This window comes from Nycticebus coucang, chromosome 8 (assembly GCF_027406575.1).
Source record: "Nycticebus coucang isolate mNycCou1 chromosome 8, mNycCou1.pri, whole genome shotgun sequence".
NCBI lineage: Eukaryota > Metazoa > Chordata > Mammalia > Primates > Lorisidae > Nycticebus > Nycticebus coucang.
In genome coordinates, this window is record NC_069787.1 from 51,632,310 (window position 1) to 51,652,536 (window position 20,227).

Below are 20,227 nucleotides of genomic sequence, written 5' to 3' on the forward strand. Positions count from 1 at the left end.
TGCCAATTGGAGTAGATTTGCCATAGGTTTGGTGGCTGGCAAGGCAGCATACTGAGAACATCTCCATAGCCAGGGGTCTGCCATTGTGGGAAGGTCATGAGAAGGTCTTAGCAGGGGCCTAATGAATGGCTGTCTTAATTCAACCTGCCAGAATCAGAACTCTAATCTTGGGACAGGCTGAGGGACTCTCACATCCCATAGGAACTGGAGTCAGGGGATGCTGTGAGACCTGCCCCTTAAGGATTCTTGTGAACTTTAAGATCCCAGACCACATATACTAAAATTGGAACAATACAGAGAAGATTGTCTGGCCCCTGTGCAAGAATGACACACAAATTTGTGAAGCATTACTTATTTTTAGCAAAGTTTGTTATTTCATTTCAGTGGTCAGATATGGGAGATGATGAGGCAAAGAAAGATGGTGGCATTTTAAATTACTTGTTTACTTTTCTCTTAAAGTCTCATAAAGCAAACAGCAATGCAGTGAGAGTTAGAGTGTGCCAGCTCATAAATAAGCTTCTAGGAAGTATGCCAGAAAATGCCCAGATTTATGATGATGTGTTTGATAAAATTAATGAAGTCATGCTTATTAGATTGAAAGATAAGATTCCAAATGTGAGAATACAGGCAGTTCTGGTGCTTTTATGACTTCAGAATCCCAAGGATGATGAATACCCAGTGGTTAATGCATATGCTGCTTTCATTGAAAATGATTCAAACCCAGAAGTTAGGCAAGCAGTGTTATCTTGTGTTGCACCATCAGCAAAGACTTTGCCAAATTTTTGTAGGGCACACCAAGGATGTGAAAGAGGCTGCCATAAAGCTAGCTTATCAAGTTTTAGCTGAAAAGTTTCATATGAGAGCTCTGTCTATTGCTCAGAGACTAATGGTTCTTTAACAAGGTCTTAATGACAGATCAGATGTTGTGAAAGAAGCTATGCACAAGCTTCTTCTCCAAAACTGGCTACGTTTCTCTGAAGGAAATATCTTAGTGTTGCTTCCTCATTTGGATGTGGAGAATTATTCTGAAGTGGCATTCTGTGTTCTCAATGCCTTATTTTCTGTGACTCCTCTCAATGAACTGGTGGGAATCTATAAAAACTATGATGGCAGAACATTGATCTCAGAGGAAACATTAACTCCTACAATTGTTCTATATTGGTGTGTTCTTTGTGAATATTTGAAATCAAAAGGAGTTGAAGGAGAAGAATTTTAGAGCAGATTTTGCCAGAGCTTTTAATATATGCAGAATACTTATGGAGTTACATCCAGAATATTCCAGTTGTTAATGAGGAACACAGAAGTGATTTTTCCTGTATTAGAAATTTGATGACAAAAGAGTTCATAGCTCTACAATTGATATTGAATATTAAATCTTTTGATGCCAATGAAGAAGGAGGAAAGAAAAATTTACTGTCTATTTTACAGGAGTTTCTTACCCTACTCACAACCTTGTTATCTCTGGTTTCGTCTCTACCCCACATCATTGTAGTAGATGAGAATAAGAGAATATAAATTGTTTTGAAAATTATCTCAGAGATTTGGGCTCCCATTGTTATTGCTGATATTAACAATGGTCCAGCCTCTATAAGAAAGAAAGAACTCAGGATTGCTGAAATAAAAAGTAAACTTATTGAAGCAAAAGAAGCTTTGGAAAAATGCATTACCATACAGGATTTAAATGGGGCATCAGAATTAAAAGAAGAAATAAAAGTATTAGAAGATGCCAAAATAAACCTATTGGAAAAGATGGAACAACTTGAGATTTTAAAAGTACACATAGAGGGGGGCGGAGACAAGATGGCTTACTGAAGCCAGCTTTCCACAGAGGCTCCCATCCAGAACAGAAATTTAGCAAGTAACCTGGTGGATTAGAGCTGACCAAGAGAGAAGGTTGAAGAACACACATCAACCCCGCTGAGGTGAGCTGCGACCCCAAGGATACAAACAAAAGGTACAAAATCCATCACCAAGCAGACGGAATGGTGAGATGAGAATGACTTGGAGTCAAGTTGAAATTGACATCTGCTTCATCAGTTCATAGCATAAAACAAGACACTTCTGCAGTATTTCACATCATTCTTTTCTATGTGTACTTTTTTTGTGTGTGTGCTTTACATAGTTTTAATGATGAGTAGTTTATATATATATATATACATATTAAATTATACCTGTGTACATTAATGCGATCATGGGGCACCATACACTGGTTATATAGACCGTTTGACACATTTTCATCACACTGGTTAACATAGCCCTCCTGGCATTTTCTTAGTTATTGTGTTAAGACATTTACATTCTACATTTACTAAGATTCATATATACCCTTGTAAGATACACCGCAGGTGTAATCCCACCAATCACCCTCCCTCCACCAACGTCTACCCTCCCTTCCCTCCCTTTCCCCCTTCCCCCTATTCTTTGGATATAACTGGGTTATAGCTTTCATGTGAAAGCCCCAAATTAGTTTCATAGTAGGGCTGAGTACATTGGGTGTACATATACCACAATTTATTAATCCATTTGTGGATCGATGGGCACTTGGGCTTTTTGCAGCCCTATTCATAATTGCTAAGTCATGGAAGGGACATTTCTGAAACTGATAGAGGCCATCTACAGCAAACCCACAGCCAAATATCATTTTGAATGGAGTTAAATTGAAATCATTTCCACTTAGATCAGGAACCAGGCAAGGTTTCCCATTGTCTCCATTGCTCTTTAACATTGTAATGAGATTTAGCCATTGTAATTAGGGAAGAAAAGGTGATCAAGGGTATCCACGTAGGGTCAGAAGAGATCAAACTTTCACTTTTTGCAGATGACATGATCGTGTATCTTGAAAACACTAGGGATTCTACTACAAAACTCTTAGAAGTGATCAAGGAATACAGCAGTGTCTCAGGTTACAAAATAAACATTCATAAATCAGTAGCCTTTACGTATACCAACAATAGTCCAGCAAAAAAAAACAGTTAAGGACTCTATTACATTTGCAGTAGTGCAAAAGAAGATGAAATATTTGGGAGTTTATCTAACAAAGGACGTGAAAGATCTCTAGAAAGAGAACTATGAAACTCTAAGAAAAGAAATAGCTGAAAATGTTAACAAATGGAAAAACATACCATGCTCATGGCTGGGAAGAATCAACATTGTTAAAATGTCCATACTACCCAAAGCAATAAACGATTTTAATGCAATCCCTATTAAAGCTCCACTGTCATACTTTAAAGATCTTGAAAAAATAATACTTCATTTTATGTGGAATCAGAAAAAACCTCAAATAGCCAAGACATTACTCAGAAATAAAAACAAAGCAGGAGGAATCACGCTACCAGACCACAGAATATACTACAAATCAATAGTGATCAAAACAGCATGGTACTGGCACAAAAACAAAGTAGATGTCTGGAACAGAATAGAGAACCAAGAGATGAATCCAGCTACTTCCCATTATTTGATCTTTAAAAAGCCAATTAAAAACATTCAGTGAGGAAAATATTCCTTATTTAACAAATGGTGCTGGGTGAACTGGCTGGCAACCTGTAGAAGACTGAAACTGGACCGACACCTTTCACCATTAACTAAGATAGACTCTCATTGGATTAAAGATTTAAACTTCAAACATGAAACTATAAAAATACTGGAAGAGAGTACAGGGAAAACCCTTGAAGAAATTGGTCTGGGCAAGTATTTTATGAGGAGGGCCCCCTGGGCAATTGAAGCAGCTTCAAAAATACACTACTGGGACCTGATCAAACTAAAAAGCTACTGCACAGCCAAGAACACAGTAAGTAAAGCAAGCAAACAGCCCTCAGAATGGGAGAAGATATCTGCAGGTTATGTCTCCGACAAAGGTTTAATAACCAGAATCCACAGAGAACTCAAACGTATAAGCAAGAAAAGAACAAGTGATCCCATGGCAGGCTGGGCAAGGCACCTGAAGAGAAACTTCTCTGAAGAAGACAGGCTCATGGCCTACAGACATATGAATAACTGCTCATCATCTTTAATCATCAGAGAAATGCAAATCAAAACTACTTTGAGATATCATCTAACTCCAGTAAGATTAGCCCATATCACAAAATCCCAAGACTAGAGATGTTGGCATGGATATGGAGAAAAGGGAACACTTTTACACTGCTGGTGGGAATGCAAATCAATACATTCCTTTTGGAAGGGTGTTTTGAGAACACTTAGAGATCTGATAATAGATCTGCCACTCAATCCTATAATTCCTCTTCTAGGCATATACCCAGAAGACCAAAAATCACATTATAACAAAGATATTTGTACCAGAATGTTTATTGCAGCCCAATTCGTAATTGCTAATTCATGGAAAAAGCCCAAGTGCCCATCGAGCCACGAATGGATTAATAAATTGTGGTATATGTACTCCATGGTATATTATGCAGCCTTAAAGAAAGATGGAGACTTTACCTCTTTCATGTTTACATGGATGGAGCTGGAAGATATTCTTCTTAGTAAAGTATCTCAAGAATGGAAGAAAAAGTATCCATATGAAACTAATTTATGGCTTTCATATGAAAGCTATAACCCAGTTATAACCTAAGAATATGGTGAAGGAGGAAAGGGAGGGGAGGAATGGGGGCGGAGGGAGGGTGATTAGTGGGATTACACCTGCATTGCATCTTACAAGGGTATATGTGAAACTTAGTAAATGTAGAATGTAAATGTCTTAACACAATAACTAAGGAAATGACAGGAGAGCTATGTTAACCAGTGTGATGAAAATGTGTCTAACGGTCTATAAAAGCAGTGCATGGTGCCCCATGATCGCATTAATGTACAGAGGTATGATTTAATAATAATAAAAAAAAACATAAAAAAATATATATTAGCCGAGTTCCAGCAGGCATTTTAGACCCTGATCTCCCTAAAGTATGTAAGCCACATAATAGCATGATGACATAGAAAGACAGAAATCTGGATCCCTTATGAATAAGGAGCAGCCAAACTACCCCTGTATGAAATGTCACACGTGACAGAGAAATAAAGTTCTCTATTGATTCAGGCCCTGTCACTTTGGGTTTTGTTCCCAGTAAGTTAACTTAACACATCTTCATATTTATCCAATCAGGAAGCCACCATGCTAAGGGACACATCTACTTTTTTCTGACCCTTGCATCCCAGATAGCAACAGTGAGCTCAAGCTTGGCCTCTGCTTCTCCAGCCAAGCAGACAAGAAGGATTCCGAAGATCCAACTCCCCTGGGTCCTGCTGAAAAGCTCCATTACTCTGAAGGTCTGGCAGGGTATTTCAAAAATGTCTGCTGGCCTAGCTGGGATTTCTACCATTAGTTTGTGGCCTGTCTTTCTCCATCTCTCTCTCTCTCTGCTTGAGTGTCAGGTCATGGGACAAAGTTTTCTGTGTTTTCTGCTGAGGCGTCTCCTGGCCTAGAGCTGGAACAGGGAGGTTTCACCAACACATGCTGCATAACTGAGTGGCTGGGCAGGAGGAGCAGGGAGGGGCCTCTGCTCACAGCAGACACTTGCAAGGGCTGCAGAGTTTGCTCTGGGGATCAGGAGGCCTTGGTTTCTTCCCTGCTGGGTGAGCCTAGCTACATTTCCTCACTCACTCACCCTCAAGAAAACCACCCTTGGTTGGTCTCTGCTCTTTATCAGGCACTGGGTCCATGTATATGGGGGCAGAGATGAAAGGTCCTAAGGTCACTGTCTGGCCTCTAATGGGACAGAGAGAGAAAAAAACATCACACACTGTGGGGACCAGCACTGCCTGACACTGGGTGACAGGAAATGTGAGGGCTTCCTTGCCTAGCCAGGACCTTGTGGAGGCTATCACAGGAGAAGGAACTCCCATCAGCTCACCCTCTCTGGGCCTCTAGTGAAAAAGGCAGTGTTCAGACACAGAAAGCGCAGGTCCATTCACCACCTGCTGTGCGGCAGCCCTTGGATGAAGCCTCCACAACACCCCTTGGGGGGAGGCTCAGATCTTTGTCCTCCTGTTACTCACTCTCACTGAGCGCTCACTGCCTCCCAGGCTGCTTTCTACACCTGCTCCATGTATTAGCTCAGTAATCCTCACCACAGTCTATAAGGTAACTGCGGTCTCCCCTCCATTTTACATGTGAGGACCGCGAGGCCCAGTGAAGTTAATTGAGCCAGAGCTCAGAGCGTGTGTCAGACCCAGACGCAGTCTCAGGGCTGGTGTGGAGCTGAGCCTGTGTGCTCCACACTGTACACGCCAAGGCCACCTCCCTCCGTACATGGGAAGTGGGATTCACAGACATCAGAAAAGGTGCAGAATCCCTTGTAGACCCAGGTCTCAAGAGGCCTCGAATCTAACACACCAAAGGCCACATTACGCTTCTTGGTCTCTGAAGGGATTTTGAGGGGACTGGAGTGAACCAGAGGCACTCCTCTGTCTTGATGCCTGGTGGAAACAATTCAAAGCCATTGGAGCACACATTACTGCCTTGGTCAGGACAGCTGCACAGGTCAGCGCCCTGCCAAGCCTGTCAAACACTGTCCATGTGAACACGTGGATGTCAGCACCCACAGTCCCCTGTGGGGAGGCTCTGCTCTTCTACATCAGTTCCTGCTTTCAGCCATAAGATCACAGGCAGAGGGAGGTGTGTCAAAAGCTATTCTGAACAATTGGGGTTTTCTTACAATTTCATCAGAGCACAAGAATTATTCACCTCAGGGAAGAGGTGGGGAGGGTGGGTGGGGGAGGGGAAGGGCCCCGGCTCACCTTCAGGGGCAGGTAGGCTGCGATGGTGATCCTGGCACTCAGGTGGCGTGGCCCTGTTGTAGCTCACCAGGAGCCTGCTGGAGCCCTGGGTTCAGCTCTCACCTGACTTTTGCCTTTACTAGACATCAAGGCAGACTTGTCTTCCCGGTATCCTGATTCCCCATTTCTGTGTTTGATCCCTAAACTAGCAGAACCTCTGTCTCTCTCCTCCCTCCCCTACCTCTGCCAAGTGGAAGGTAAATTACAAGCCTCTGTGGATTCCACAGCTTCTCTGGTTAAGTTCGTCTCACTCTTTCTCTGGTGCTTCCCAGCTGCCTGAACCCCTAACTGAAAAGATGTCCTCTGGGTGTTACAACATTTGTATCAGTGTGTTGGGTGTTTCCTGGGCAAGCCTCTGTGTTTGTTTTCCAGTCTCATTAATTCTGCCTTGGCTGGGTTAGGCCATTATTACTTTGCTAACTTGGAGGGGGAAGGGAAGGTGGAAACATAGGAGTTCTCAGCCGGGTTTAGGGGCTTCCCTTCCCCAATGTCTGACAAAATGTCAGTTCATGATGGGATGGGAGAGCATCTCAGGGGACTCCCCACTGGACTGCCTCCTCAGCAACTGGAATGGCTGGGAAGGGTTGGGGGAAAAGGGCTCATTGTTATGTCCCCTGAGTGGAAGTTGGGGTAAAACACTGGATTTGTCTTGGTGTGATCTGTGATAAGTAGGACTATTTCTGGTATCATTGGTTGGGTGAGAGCAGCCAGGTCATCTGAGTTGTATGTATTGACAAAGATGCTCATGTGCTGAATTCTGTAGGTCTTTCTAGTGTGAATGCCTGATTTCTTAAATCAGAGAATAATAAATTGAATACATATAAATAAAAGGGATACAATGTCTGCACATTTCTCTAGACACTGCTAGTGAGGGGCATACGGTATGCTCTCCTAGGAAAACACAGAGGTGGCCCGTCTCCTAACTATCTCTCTAGCCACTCTGAATTATCTTGTATTGCATGAAGACACTAAATTCTCCAACGATTTCCTTTTCATCTTTTATATCACTTAACAAACTTGCAGAAAGCCTTATGAAGTCAACAGAAAGCCTTATGAAGAGCATGTCTGTTTCATTCACTGCCTTGTTCCTAGGATACCACATGCCTGAGTTCAAGCATACAATAGGTGCTCAACAAATATTTGTTGAACAAATGGCTTTATCAACCACAGGTTACAGGAATATACATAGAGCTGGAGTTCACAGATAACCCCAAATAATTTCAAGTTTATGTATTTTCCCCAGCAGTTTATTTCATAGGTAGATCCTCTGAAATATCAAAATCTTGCCCTCAGCTCATTAGCCTTATTTGTGCTAAGTCAACATATTAGCTTCAACCAACTCGGTTAACAAAAGACAGAAGTGATTAGCATTATATTCATTTTTTAAGAAACCAAAGGATCACACATAGGCTTCCAACAGCATCCTTGATTTTCCAGATATTAGCCTTCAAAAAAATACATTTGCTAATGTACTTTTTGGAGGCTAATATCTGCTGGGCCTTGGCTAATATATACATATTTTTATGGTTTTTTAATTATTAAATCATAGCTGTGTACATTAATGCGATCATGGGGCACCATACACTGGTTTTATAGACTGACATATTTTCATCACACTGGTTAACATAGCCTTCATGGCATTTTCTTAGTTATTGTATTAAGACATTTACATTCTACATTTACTAAGTTTCACATATACCCTTGTAAGATGCAACGCAGGTGTAATCCCACCAATCACCCTCCCTCGTCCAACATACTCCCCTCTCCCCTCTTGTTCCCTTTTCCCCCTTTTCTTAGGTTATAACTGGGTTATATCTTTCATGTGAAAGCCATAAATTAGTTTCATAGTAGGGCTGAGTACATTGGATACGTTTTCCTCCATTCTTGAGATACTTTACTAAGAAGAATATGTTCCAGCTCCATCCATGTAAACGTGAAAAAGGTAAAGTCTCCATCTTTCTTTAAGGCTGCATAATATTCCATGGTGTACATATAACAGAATTTATTAGTCCATTCTAGGATCAATGGACACTTAGGCTTTTTCCATAAATTAGTAATTATGAATTGGGCTGCAATAAACATTCAGGTACAAATATCTTTGTTATGATGTGATTTTTGGTCTTCTGGATATATGCCTAGAAGAGGAATTATAGGATTGAGTGGCAGATCTATTTTTAAATCTCTAAGTGTTCTCCAAACATCCTTCCAAAAGGAATGTATTGATTTGCATTCCCACCAGCAGTGTAGAAGTGTTCCCTTTTCTCCACATCCATGCCAACTTCTCTGGCCTTGGGTTTTTGTGATAGGGGCTAATCTTACTGGAGTTATATGATATCTCAAAGTTGTTTTGATTTGCATTTCTCTGATGATTAAAGATGATAAGCAGTTATTCATATGTCTGTAGACCGTGCGCCTGTCTTCTTCAGAGAAGTTTCTCTTCAAGTGCCTTGCCCAGCCTGCGATGGGATTGCTTGTTCTTTTCTTGATTATACGTTTGAGTTCTCTGTGGATTCTGGTTATTAAACCTTTGTTGGAGAAACATAACCTGCAAATATCTTCTCCCATTCTGAGGGCTGTTTGCTTGCTTTACTTACTGTGTTCTTGGCTGTGCAGAAGACAAGCCAATTAAAAACATTCAGTGAGGAAAAGATTCCCTATTTAACAAATGGTACTGGGTGAACTGGCTGGCAACCTGTAGAAGACTGAAATTGGACCCACACCTTTCACCATTAACTAGGATAGACTCTCACTGGATTAAAGATTTAAACTTAAGACATGAAACTATAAAAATACTAGAAGAGAGTGCAGGAAAACCCTTGAAGCAATCAGTCTGGGCGAGAATTTTATGAGGATGACCCCCCAGGCAATTGAAGCAGCTTCAAAAATATACTCCTCGGCTAATATTTTAACCTATCTTATTACAAGTCCATGCTCATTCATGTACATATTTCTGTATGGACAATTCAGAATGTCCTTTTGTAGGGTTTTCACACACTTTAAAGTCACTGGTGATGTAAAGTTTCGAAGTCAGGATACACATGGTTCTGCATATGGGGTGAACCAGGGAGGAGGATGTGTTATGAAAAAGGCATGAAACGTGCCCCTTGTGAGGAAATATATGTGTAATGTCATCTAACTTACATGTTTTTTCAAAGTTGATTCAATGTATGCATTTGAAAACAAAAAAGATAAAAACAGGTTACAACAACAACAAAGGCTATCAATGTGAAATGTGCTTTTGCAAAGAAAGGACTGAACACAGAAATGGTTTTGTTTGGGGACCAAAGGTCCACACCTGGCTCAGGCCTCTTAGAGTGACCCACCTGTGCTACTGTTAGGAAAAGAAGAGAAGATCTCAGAGGAAAGTCCAAGTGCTACACTCATCAGTCAGAAAACACAGCAGGATAGGGCAGCGCCTGTGGCTTAAAGGAGTAGGGCGCTGGGCCCATATGCGGGAGTTGACAGGTTGAAACCCAGCCCTGGCCAAAAAAGAAAGAAAGAAAGACAACATAGCAGGACAAGTGGTCCCCTAGGGCAATTTGGGAACCACAGCCAGGTCACTCTGACTCCCTATGTAGTTTGGTTCACAGGACTATGTTACCGTACTTGAGATAATCAGCACAGGCCAGCAGGACCTCAAGTCCCCATTGTTCCTTGTGAACATGTTAACCAGGTGACATCAGTGTGGGGTGCCCATGCACAGTGTGTGCGTCTCTGCCCTGCACACGGCCCAGAGACTCCTCTGTGGCTGTTGGGTGACCTTGGTAGTTCCCTCAAGGCCCCTTTCCATTGACTGTTTCTCCTTAACTACAAATACTACTGTGCTCCAGGCTGCCTGCACCAAGTATGCACAGCCCCAGTTATGCACGGAGGACCCAAAACAGCAAAACACCCACGACTCAGCTTTCTGGAGTGAGGATGTAGTTATACTGATTTGGAAGAAACAGGAGTGAGATGACTAAGAACCCTCTTGTCCCGCCACCCACAACCATGGAAGAAAAAGCAGAGAAGGGCAGTGAGGGGACAAGTGCCCAAGAGCCATGGTCCAGGCTCAATGGTTGTTCCAGCTGGTTGGGGCAGGGCGGGAGACCAGGCTGTGCTCAGCTGGCTGCACTGTGGCTAGGAGGTCTCTGCAGGCTGCGTCCTACTTGTGTGACTCCCCGCCCAGCTGGGAGTCCAGGCATGGGCAACCTCCCACAGCATGTTTCAGGATCCCAGGAGGTCAGGACCTTCTTGCTCTCCAAGGAGACATTTGAAGTGGACTGTCAGGTATTTTGAAATGTGGCCTACATTCTCCTTAACCTGGTCACCGTGCTGTACAACAGACATCAGGGTCTCTTCATCCTGTGTGAACATTTGTTCGCTGCGACTAACCCCCATGCCTCCCTGTGCCACCCACCCCCGTGTCACAAACATTCTATGAGGTCAGCTCTTCTGAGGCAACACATCAGTGACAGCATGCAGCATCTGCCTGCCAGGAGGGGGATGTTAGCTTTCCACACACACCTGAACTTCACCTTGTGCCGAATACATGTACACACAGTAAAAGATACAATTTCAATCTCTTTATTGAAAATCCAATAAGAAATAAAAGAAGGAAGCATGGCTGATCACCCCACACTCGCCTCCTGGTCTCGGCCTCAGGTCCCCTGGCTGTTTGCAGGCACCACCTTGTTCCGGCGGTGGCGGTTCTTTCGGGCCGGCGGGAGGCAGAACATTTTCCGAAAGAAGTTCACAATCCTCCTAGCGCACCCCCGCCGGCCCTGGCCCGGTTCAGTAGGTTCATCCTCCACTACCTGCCCAGCTGGAAGGGAGGGGTCATGGCTGGTTCTTCCCTCAGCTCCCGTGTCTCCTGCCGGGCCTCTACTAAGGTGGCTCGAGGGAGAGGACACGGGGACAGCCTGGGGGGCACAACTGGGCCTGGGCATCGGTGGGGTGGAGGTGTCTAGTGGGGTGGCAGCCTCAAATGGAGTGATGGTCTCCTGTGGGGTGGCAGTCTCTGGCGGGGTGGCGGCATCCAGTGGGGTGTGGGTCTTCAGTGGGGTGGTGGCCTCCAGTGGGTTGGCAGTCTCCAGAAGGGTGGCATCCACCAGTGGCGTGACTACCTCCAGTGGGGTGGCGTCCTCCAGTGGGGTGACTGCCTTCAGTGGGATGGCATCCTCCAGTGGCGTGACTACCTCCAGTGGGGTGGCGTCCTCCAGTGGGATGACTGCCTCCAGTGGGGTGGCGGCCTCCAGTGTGGTGGCAGCCTCCAGTGGGGTGACTGCCTCCAGTGGAGTGACTGTCTCCAGTGTCATGGCAGCCTCTGGTGGGATGTCTGCTGCCGTGCGTGACCTCATCCTCTCTTGCCCAGACTGGATCCAGGGGTCTTCCATCATCTGCCTGATAGTGGGTCTCTTGCTGGGGTCAAGGGTTAGGATTTTTTGGATGAAAGATTTTAATTTGGGGGTAGTGAAACCAGGTGTAGCATAGGTACCTCTTGAGATCGATGTTTTTAGTTCATCGAGGTCCCGTCCCTTAAATGGGAAGGTCCCGGCTGCCATTACATAGAGGATGACCCCAAGGCTCCAAATTTCTGCCTCTGGCCCTTTGTAGTTCTGGCCCAGGTAAACCTCAGGGGCCAAATAAGGGGGGGTCCCACAAAAGGTTCTGAACGTCTTACCTTCGCTGAAAGTTGTGGCCATGCCAAAGTCAGCCAGTTTGACATTGTTTTGGGAATCAAATAAAACATTTTCAAGCTTCAGGTCCCTGTGCACGATGCCCTTTTGGTGGAGGTACTCCATGGCTTTCAGTAGCTGCAAGAATATGGCTCGGGCCTCCTCCTCCTCCATCTGGCCATATGCGTCTATTCTCTCACCCAGGTTACCACAGGCTGCAAGTTCCATAATCAGGTACATATTTTCCTTACCCTGTCTGACCTCCAGCAGCTTGATGATGTGGGGATGGTCCAGTCTCTTCATGATGTCAGGCTCCGCAGACACAGACATGAGGCCAGCAATACGGCTTTTGTTGATGATCTTCACCGCCACCAAAGTGCCAGTTCCACGGTGACGGGCCAGCTTAACCTCAGCGATGCTGCCCTCACCAATGGTCTGTAAGAACTCATAGTCCTGGAGGACCTCCTTGTCCAGGGACACGGAGGACACCCCAGGCGCCATGGGGAGCCTGACTACACTAACACTACACTAGATAAGCTACAATAAATAACTAACAACAACAACAACAACTAATACTCACTATGCTACAAACACTAATAAACTATAATAACTGGGGCACTAAATATGCTAACACTACTAATGAAAGCTAACTAGGATAAAAATAATATGTGACCTTATACTAAGAAAACAAATAACACTACGCTAAGAAGACTATGTACACTATGCTAAACTACTCACTGGGATAACTGCAAGCGCTACGATCAAGGAAACACGCTAGCTGAGGTCAAGTCCACAGGTCACCGAAAGAGCTTCCTGGGCTGTAACGACCAAAGACCCAGGCTCAGACAGGCGCTTATATAGGTTTTGGCCTCAATGGCTCTCTATGAGGTCAGAGGCAGGGGGAAATGAACCAATCAGGGCTGGGGATAACACAGGGTATTTTTTTTTTCCTTACATGGGGGCAAAAACATTTTCCTCTTGAAAGAAAACACGTGCTTCTCATTTACATGGGTTATAGAGATTGATATTTGGTTTATTAGAAATTAAAACCTGTACATTTCCATAGCCTTCTCACTTTTAGTTTTAAAACCTATAATAACTTTTGACTTTTAGAGACCTCATTATGCCTCTATGGGAAGTATCCAGTTCCGTCTACTTTAAATTTGAATTAATGTTGGAGGGATGCTACAAATAGCTGCTATCATGATACTGTACATGATTCTATCCACTAGTGTATAGAAATATTCTGGGGTATATGATACCCAATAAAGTCCCTAATTAACACCTAGTGAGCTGCTAGGAAGATGACTCTTACCATCATTTTCCCCCATTGTTTATCACATGATTTTCCATGATTTCAGTGGGCTGAAATATTCAATGTCATGGGGGGGGGGTCTGTCTACCAAGAGTTTAATATCCAAGAAACTGTGCTTCAAAAACGAGGAAGAAATTAAGACATTGTCAGATACCCAAGATGTGGGTACCAGCAACCCTACCCTGCAATGGAAAGAGTCCTTCTGGTTGAAAAGAAAGGACACTAGAACGGAACTCTAAGCCTGATGAAGAAATAAAGATGTCTGGTAAAGGCAAAATACACGGATAGTTATAAAGCCTAGTACTATTTTTATCTTGCACTTGATTTTGGAGACTAACATAGCAAAAAAGACTTATGAGTGGATGTTTTGGACGCATGTAATCTGGAGTCACCAAAAACTGAAGGAGCAACTAGGTAAGAAAAAGAAATAAAAGCCCTCAAAGTGAAAAGGAAGGTGTAAAATGACCAGTTTGCAAATGACATGATCTCATATGTGGAAAACACTTAAGATTCCACAAATGAAGTGTAACAACCAAAGAAAATTTAGGAAAGGTTCAAACATTTAGAATCTCCAGGCACCCAAATAAAACAATCTTGAAAAGGTATGAACTTGGAGTCTTACACTTCCTGTTTTCAAAACTCATTACAAGCTCCTGAGTTCAAAACAGAGTGGTACTGGCACGGGCAGACTTAGAGAGCAATGGAAGAGAAAGCTGAGCCCAGAAATCAACCTGCTCCTGGATGGTTAACTGATTTTACACGGGTGCCATGAAAGCCCAGTGGGGAAAGGACAGTCTCTATAGCAAATGGTACTGGGATGACCAGACATCCACATGCAGGAGAGTGAAGATGGACCATGACGGGACACCATACCCAAGAATTAACTCATAGTGAATTGAGGACTTAAATGTTAAGGACTGAAACTCTGAAACTCCCAAAAGAAACCATAGGAGGAAAGCTTCAGGACAATGGATTTGCCACTGTTTTTTTACCCATAATACCAAAAGCACAGGTTACATATTTAAAGTAGGTAAACAGGACCACATCAAAATCTAAAAGCTGAGTCAGCTGTGGTGGCTCACTCCTCTAATTCTGGCACTCTGGGAGGCTGAGATTAGTAGATTGCATGAGCTCAGGAGTTCAAGACCAGCCTGAGTGAGAGCAAGACCCCATCTCTAAATGTAACTGGACATTGTGGCTGTCACCCGTACTCCCAGCCACTAGGGAACTGAGGGAAGAGGATCACTCGCGACCAAGAGATTGAGATTGCTGTGAGCTATGATGCCATGGCACTGTACCCAGGGTGACAAAGTGACTCTGTGTCTGAAAATGAAAAAGAATAAAAAGAATTCAAAGACTCTGAGTGTCAAAGGGCGGAAGAGATCAAAGGCAACCTATGAAATGGGAGAAAATACCTGTACTTCATAGACCTGATAAGGGGTTCATATCTAGAATATTTAGAGAACCCCTATATGTTGACAACAATAAAGCAAATAACCTGATTCAAAAACAGCCAAAGGACTGTTCAGAATAGATTTTTCTGAAAAGGTGATATACGAGTGACTGATATGTTTGTAAAAAGATGCTTAACAGTGCTAATCACCAGAGTACTGCAAAGCAAAACCTCAAGGAAAAACCACTTTACACTCCTTAGGATGGCTACTATCCAAACAGCAACAGAAAACAGTGAGTGTTGGTGAAGATGTGGAGAAAGTGGAACTTCTGTGCACTGGTGGAGGGAAAGGACAATGGGGTCACCACTCTGGGAAACAGTATGGAGGTTCCATAAAGAATTAAACAGGATTACCATGTGAACCAGCAATCCCACATCTGTGTATACATCCAAAGGTATTCCAAGGACAATCTCAAAGCGGTATTATTTCACCCACGTTTGTAGCAGCATTATTCATAATAGCTGAAAGGCAGAAGCAACCCAAGTGTTCACCAATGAGAAGTGGGTAAACCAAATGCGTCTGTATGTATAATGAAACATTTGTTCAACTTTAGAAGCAAAAGATCCCTCTGATCCCTGCTACCACATGGATGAACCTCGGGGACACTCTGCTAAGCCAGTCTCAAAAGGTAAATATTGTCTAATTGCAGTTACATAAGGTACTCAGCTAATTCAAATTAATGGAGACAGGAAATAGAAAGGTGGTTCCCAGAGGGAGAAGTAGGAATTGGGGAGTCTTTGTTTATTGAGGACAGAGTTGCAGTTACAAGATGAGTTGTGTAGATAAATGGTGGTGACAACACAGTGTGAATGTACTTCACACCAATGAAATATATACTTAAAAGTTGCCAAGGTGCAGATTTTATGTTATGTGAGTTTTATGAGAATGTAAATGAATAAGGCTTTAAAATTTACTTAAAACATTGTTGGATAACAAAGGCAGGGATGTAGGGCAACTGGGAGTAGCACTTTCCATTGATAGAACCACTGTGAGAAAGGTGTTTGGCAGTAACAACGCATGCTGCATAGCCTAGGAGTCTCACTTTTAGGATCACACCCAGTGGAAACCCCTAAGGGTTCCCCTAGAAAGGAAGGTGCCTGGATGTTCTTAGCAGCCCTGTGGATCAGAGCCCCAGACTGGAAGGAACAGAAACGTGCACAGTAGCAGGGTCAGTCTACTGCCCGGTATCCACACAGCAGCGTAATGTATGGAAATGTGCATGGGGAAGCGCAATGTGTGACAGACGAGGAAGCTCGGGAATAACATGGAGCTGAGGAAGCCAGTGGGGAAGAGTTTAACTGCAGCATCAAGCAGAATTAGTCTTGTGCTGGTAGAAGTCAGGGTTCAGGTTTCCTTTGGGGGAGATGCTAGATATCAGATGGGTCTCCTGGAGAATTTTGGGTGCCAATAATCTGTTTCCTGATCTGGGTGCTGGATACAGTATGTGTTTACTATGTGGCAAAAAGAATTTAAGTTGTATAGTCATGAGAAGTGTACGTAAATTAAAAAAATTTTAAGTGAAAATCATCCAACTGCCTATCAAGCCTAGGATAAAGCCTCAGCCTGTCATGCCTTGCTCACAAAGGACAAGTTCACGGTGACGAGTTGGTTCTCCCCTTTGGTCCAGGGATGCTGCCACGGGCTATAAGCACTGCAGTGAAGTCAAGTGAGAGCTGAGCCCAGGGCTCCGGCAGGCTCCTGGTGAGCTACAACAGGGCCACCCCACCTGAGTGCCGGGATCACCATCGCAGCCTACCTGCCCCTGAAGGTGAGCCAGGGCCCTGCCTCTTCCCCACCCACCCTCCCCACCTCTTCCCTGAGGTGAATAATACTTGTGCTCTGATGAATTTGTAAGAAAACCCCAATTGTTCAGAATAGCTTTTGGCACGCCTCCCTCTGCCTGTGATCTTATGGCTGAAAGCAGGAACTGATTTAGAGGAGCAGAGCCTCCCCACAGGGGACTATGGGTGCTGACATCAACGTGTTCACATGGGACAGTGTTTGGTAGGCTTGGCAGGGCGCTGACCTGTGCAGCTGTCCTGACCAAGGCAGTAATGTGGTCTCCAATGGCTTTGAAATGTTTCCACCAGGTGTCAAGACAGAGGAGTGCCTCTGGTTCACTCCAGTCCCCTCAGAATCCCTAAACAGACCAAGAACTGGACAGTGGCCTTTGGTGTGTTAGATTCCGAGACCTCCTGAGACCTGGGTCTGCAAGGGATTCTGCACCTTTTCTGATGTCTGTGAATCCCACTTCCCATGTAAAGAGGGAGATGGCCTTGGTGTGTGTAGTGTGGAGCACACAGGCTCAGCTCCACACCAGCCCTGAGACTGTGTCTGGGTCTGACACACAGCAGCTCTGAGCTCTGGCTCAATTAACTTCACTGGCCCTCACGGTCCTCACATGTAAAATGGAGGGGAGACCGCAGTTACCTTATAGGCTGTGGTGAGGATTACTGAGCTAATACATGGAGCAGGTGTAGAAAGCAGCCTGGGAGGTAGTGAGCACTCAGTGAGAGTGAGTAACAGGAGGACAAAGATCTGGGCCTCCCCCAAGGGGCGTTGTGGAGGCTTCATCTAAGGGCTGCTGTACAGCAGGTGGTGAACGGACCTGCGCTTTCTGTGTCTGAACCCAGCCTTTTCCACAAGAGGCCCAGAGCGGGTGAGCTGGTGGGAGTTCCTTCTCCTGTCATAGCCGTCACAAGCTCCTGGCTGGGCCAGGAAGCCCTCACATTTCCTGCCACCCAGGGTCAGGCAGTGCTGGTCCCCATGGTGTGTGATGTTCGATTCTCCCTCTGTCCCATTAGAGGCCAGCTCAGTGACCTCAGGACCTTTCATCTCTGCCCCCATATACATGGACCCAGTGCCTGATACAGAGCAGAGACCAGCCAAGGGTGGTTTTCTTGAGGGTGAGTGAGTGAGGAAATGTAGCCAGGCTTACCCAGCAGAGAAGAAACCAAGGCCTCCTGAACCCCAGAGCAAACTCAGCAGTCCTTGCAGGTGTCTGCTGTGAGCAAAGGCCCCTCCCTGTTCCTCCTGCCCAGCCATCCAGTTATGCAGCACGTGTCTGTGAGACCTCCCTGTCTCTGCTCTAGCCCAGGAGATGCCTCAGCAGAAAACACAGAAAACTTTGTCCCATGACCTGACACTCAAGCAGAGAGACTGAGAGAGAGAGAGAGATGGAGAAAGACAGGCCACAAACTGATGATAAAAATCCCAGCTAGGCCAGCAGACATTTTTGAAACATCCTGCCAGACCTTCAGAGTGATCGAGCTTTTCAGCAAGACCCTTGGGAGGGGGATCTTCAAGATCCTTCTTGTCTGCTTGGCTGGAGAGGCAGAGGCCAAGCTTGAGCTCACTGTTGCTATCTGGGATGCAAGGGTCAGAAAAAAGTAGATGTGTCCCTTAGCATGGTGGCTTCCTGATTGGATAAATATGAAGATGTGTTAAATTAACTTACTGGGAACAAAACCCAGAATGACAGGGCCTGAATCAATAGAGAACTTTATTTCTCTGTCACATGTGACACTTCATACAGGGGTAGTTTGGCTGTTCCTTCTTCATAAGGGATCCAGAATTCTGTCTTTTTATGTCATCATACTATTATGTGGCTTACATCCTTTAGGGGTTCAGGGTCTAAAATGCCTGCTGGCGCTTCAGCTGTCACATGTGCTTTCCACATAGCCTCAAAGGGAAAGAGCTCACGCTTCAGCTCACCTGGTGTTTTGTTATTAGTCTTGCCAGGAGCTTAGGAAAATTTCTCTCTACATGTCACTGACCAGACATTTTTTCCATTATCCATACCCAGAGGCAAGAGAAGTTGGAAATATTTTTCCTGGGCAATTTACTACCCTAAAAAAGTGGGGTGCCTTTATTAAGGGAGAGGGGAGTGTGGAAACTTGGAGGGGAGCTAACATCATGGCTGTCACCTGTATTTGCTGGTCCGTGTGTCCGTTGACTCTGCAGCCAGTCCTGACCACTGCTCATTGTGAGCTCACTGCTCTCCTTCAAGCCTGCACAGACATTCGTGAGGTCAGAACTAGAGGCTTAGGCAGGAAAGGCTCCAGTGGCCGGGTGTGTAGCAGGTCTGTCTGGCTCTGGGATCTGTGCTTCTTTGTTCCAAGGCACTTCCATGAACCTCTTAGAACCAAAAGTTGAGTCTGTGCCCTCCCACTCATCTCTGTTCTTCATGGAACGTTGTTCAGGGCCTGTTAACTCTTGACAGTTCACATGGTTTCTACAGATTCAGTTTTCAGTTTTATTTTTCTTTTATTTCTGATTAATGAGGGTATACTTAAGTGACAATATTTGCATTTGTTAGGTAAAATCCCTGTTGTAGTTGTGTCCTAACCCCAGGGTGTGCCATGTACCCTTACATTGTGCCCATTCACTGGAAACAAAGCAATCCCCCCCTTCTGTCTCTTCCCCGTAACTTGAGTTTTCCTCTTTGGTGGCCGTGTATTAGTTCATCTACTGCTTCATATTACTATTGAGAACATTGGATACGTCCTTTTCCACTCTTGCCATACTCTATTAAGAAGAATGTATTTCACCTCCACCCAGGTTAATACAAAAGATGTAAGTTCTCCATCTTTTCTATGATTGAATAGTATTCCGTGATACACATATACCAGACTTCAGAATCTATTCATGTGTTGATGAGCGTTTAGGTTGTTTCTGTATCTTGACGGTTGTAAAGGAGCTGTGATAAACCATCTAATGAAAATATTGTTATGATAAAATATTTTTTGCTTGGAGTAGATGGCTAATAATGGGATTGTAGGATCTAGTTTGAGTTCTTTGAGGATTCCCCATACTTCTTTTCATAGAGACTGTATTAGTTTGCAGTCCCACCAACAGTGTAAAAGTGTTCCCTTCTCTCCCCATCTGTGTCAGCATCTGCAGCTTTGGGACTTTGTGATGTGAGCTGTTCTCACTGGACACTGACATTCCAATACCATACACAAAAACTAAGTCACATTGAATTGAAGACTTAAATGATAAGAGCTAAGTTGACAAAACTCCTAGGATTA

At 44.3% G+C, this 20,227-nt stretch overlaps 1 non-coding gene and 1 pseudogene across 1 annotated transcript; both read left to right on the top strand.

Annotated features, from left to right (window-relative positions):
• The first annotated feature begins 248 nt into the window (after positions 1-248).
• LOC128592924 (U6 spliceosomal RNA) lies at positions 249-359 on the top strand. Its single transcript, XR_008382133.1, has one exon. It is a non-coding gene; the product is annotated as a U6 spliceosomal RNA (small nuclear RNA).
• Positions 360-513: 154 nt separating this feature from the next.
• The window catches only part of LOC128592409 (condensin complex subunit 3-like), a 35,771-nt pseudogene continuing 16,057 nt past the window's right edge, over positions 514-20,227 (top strand).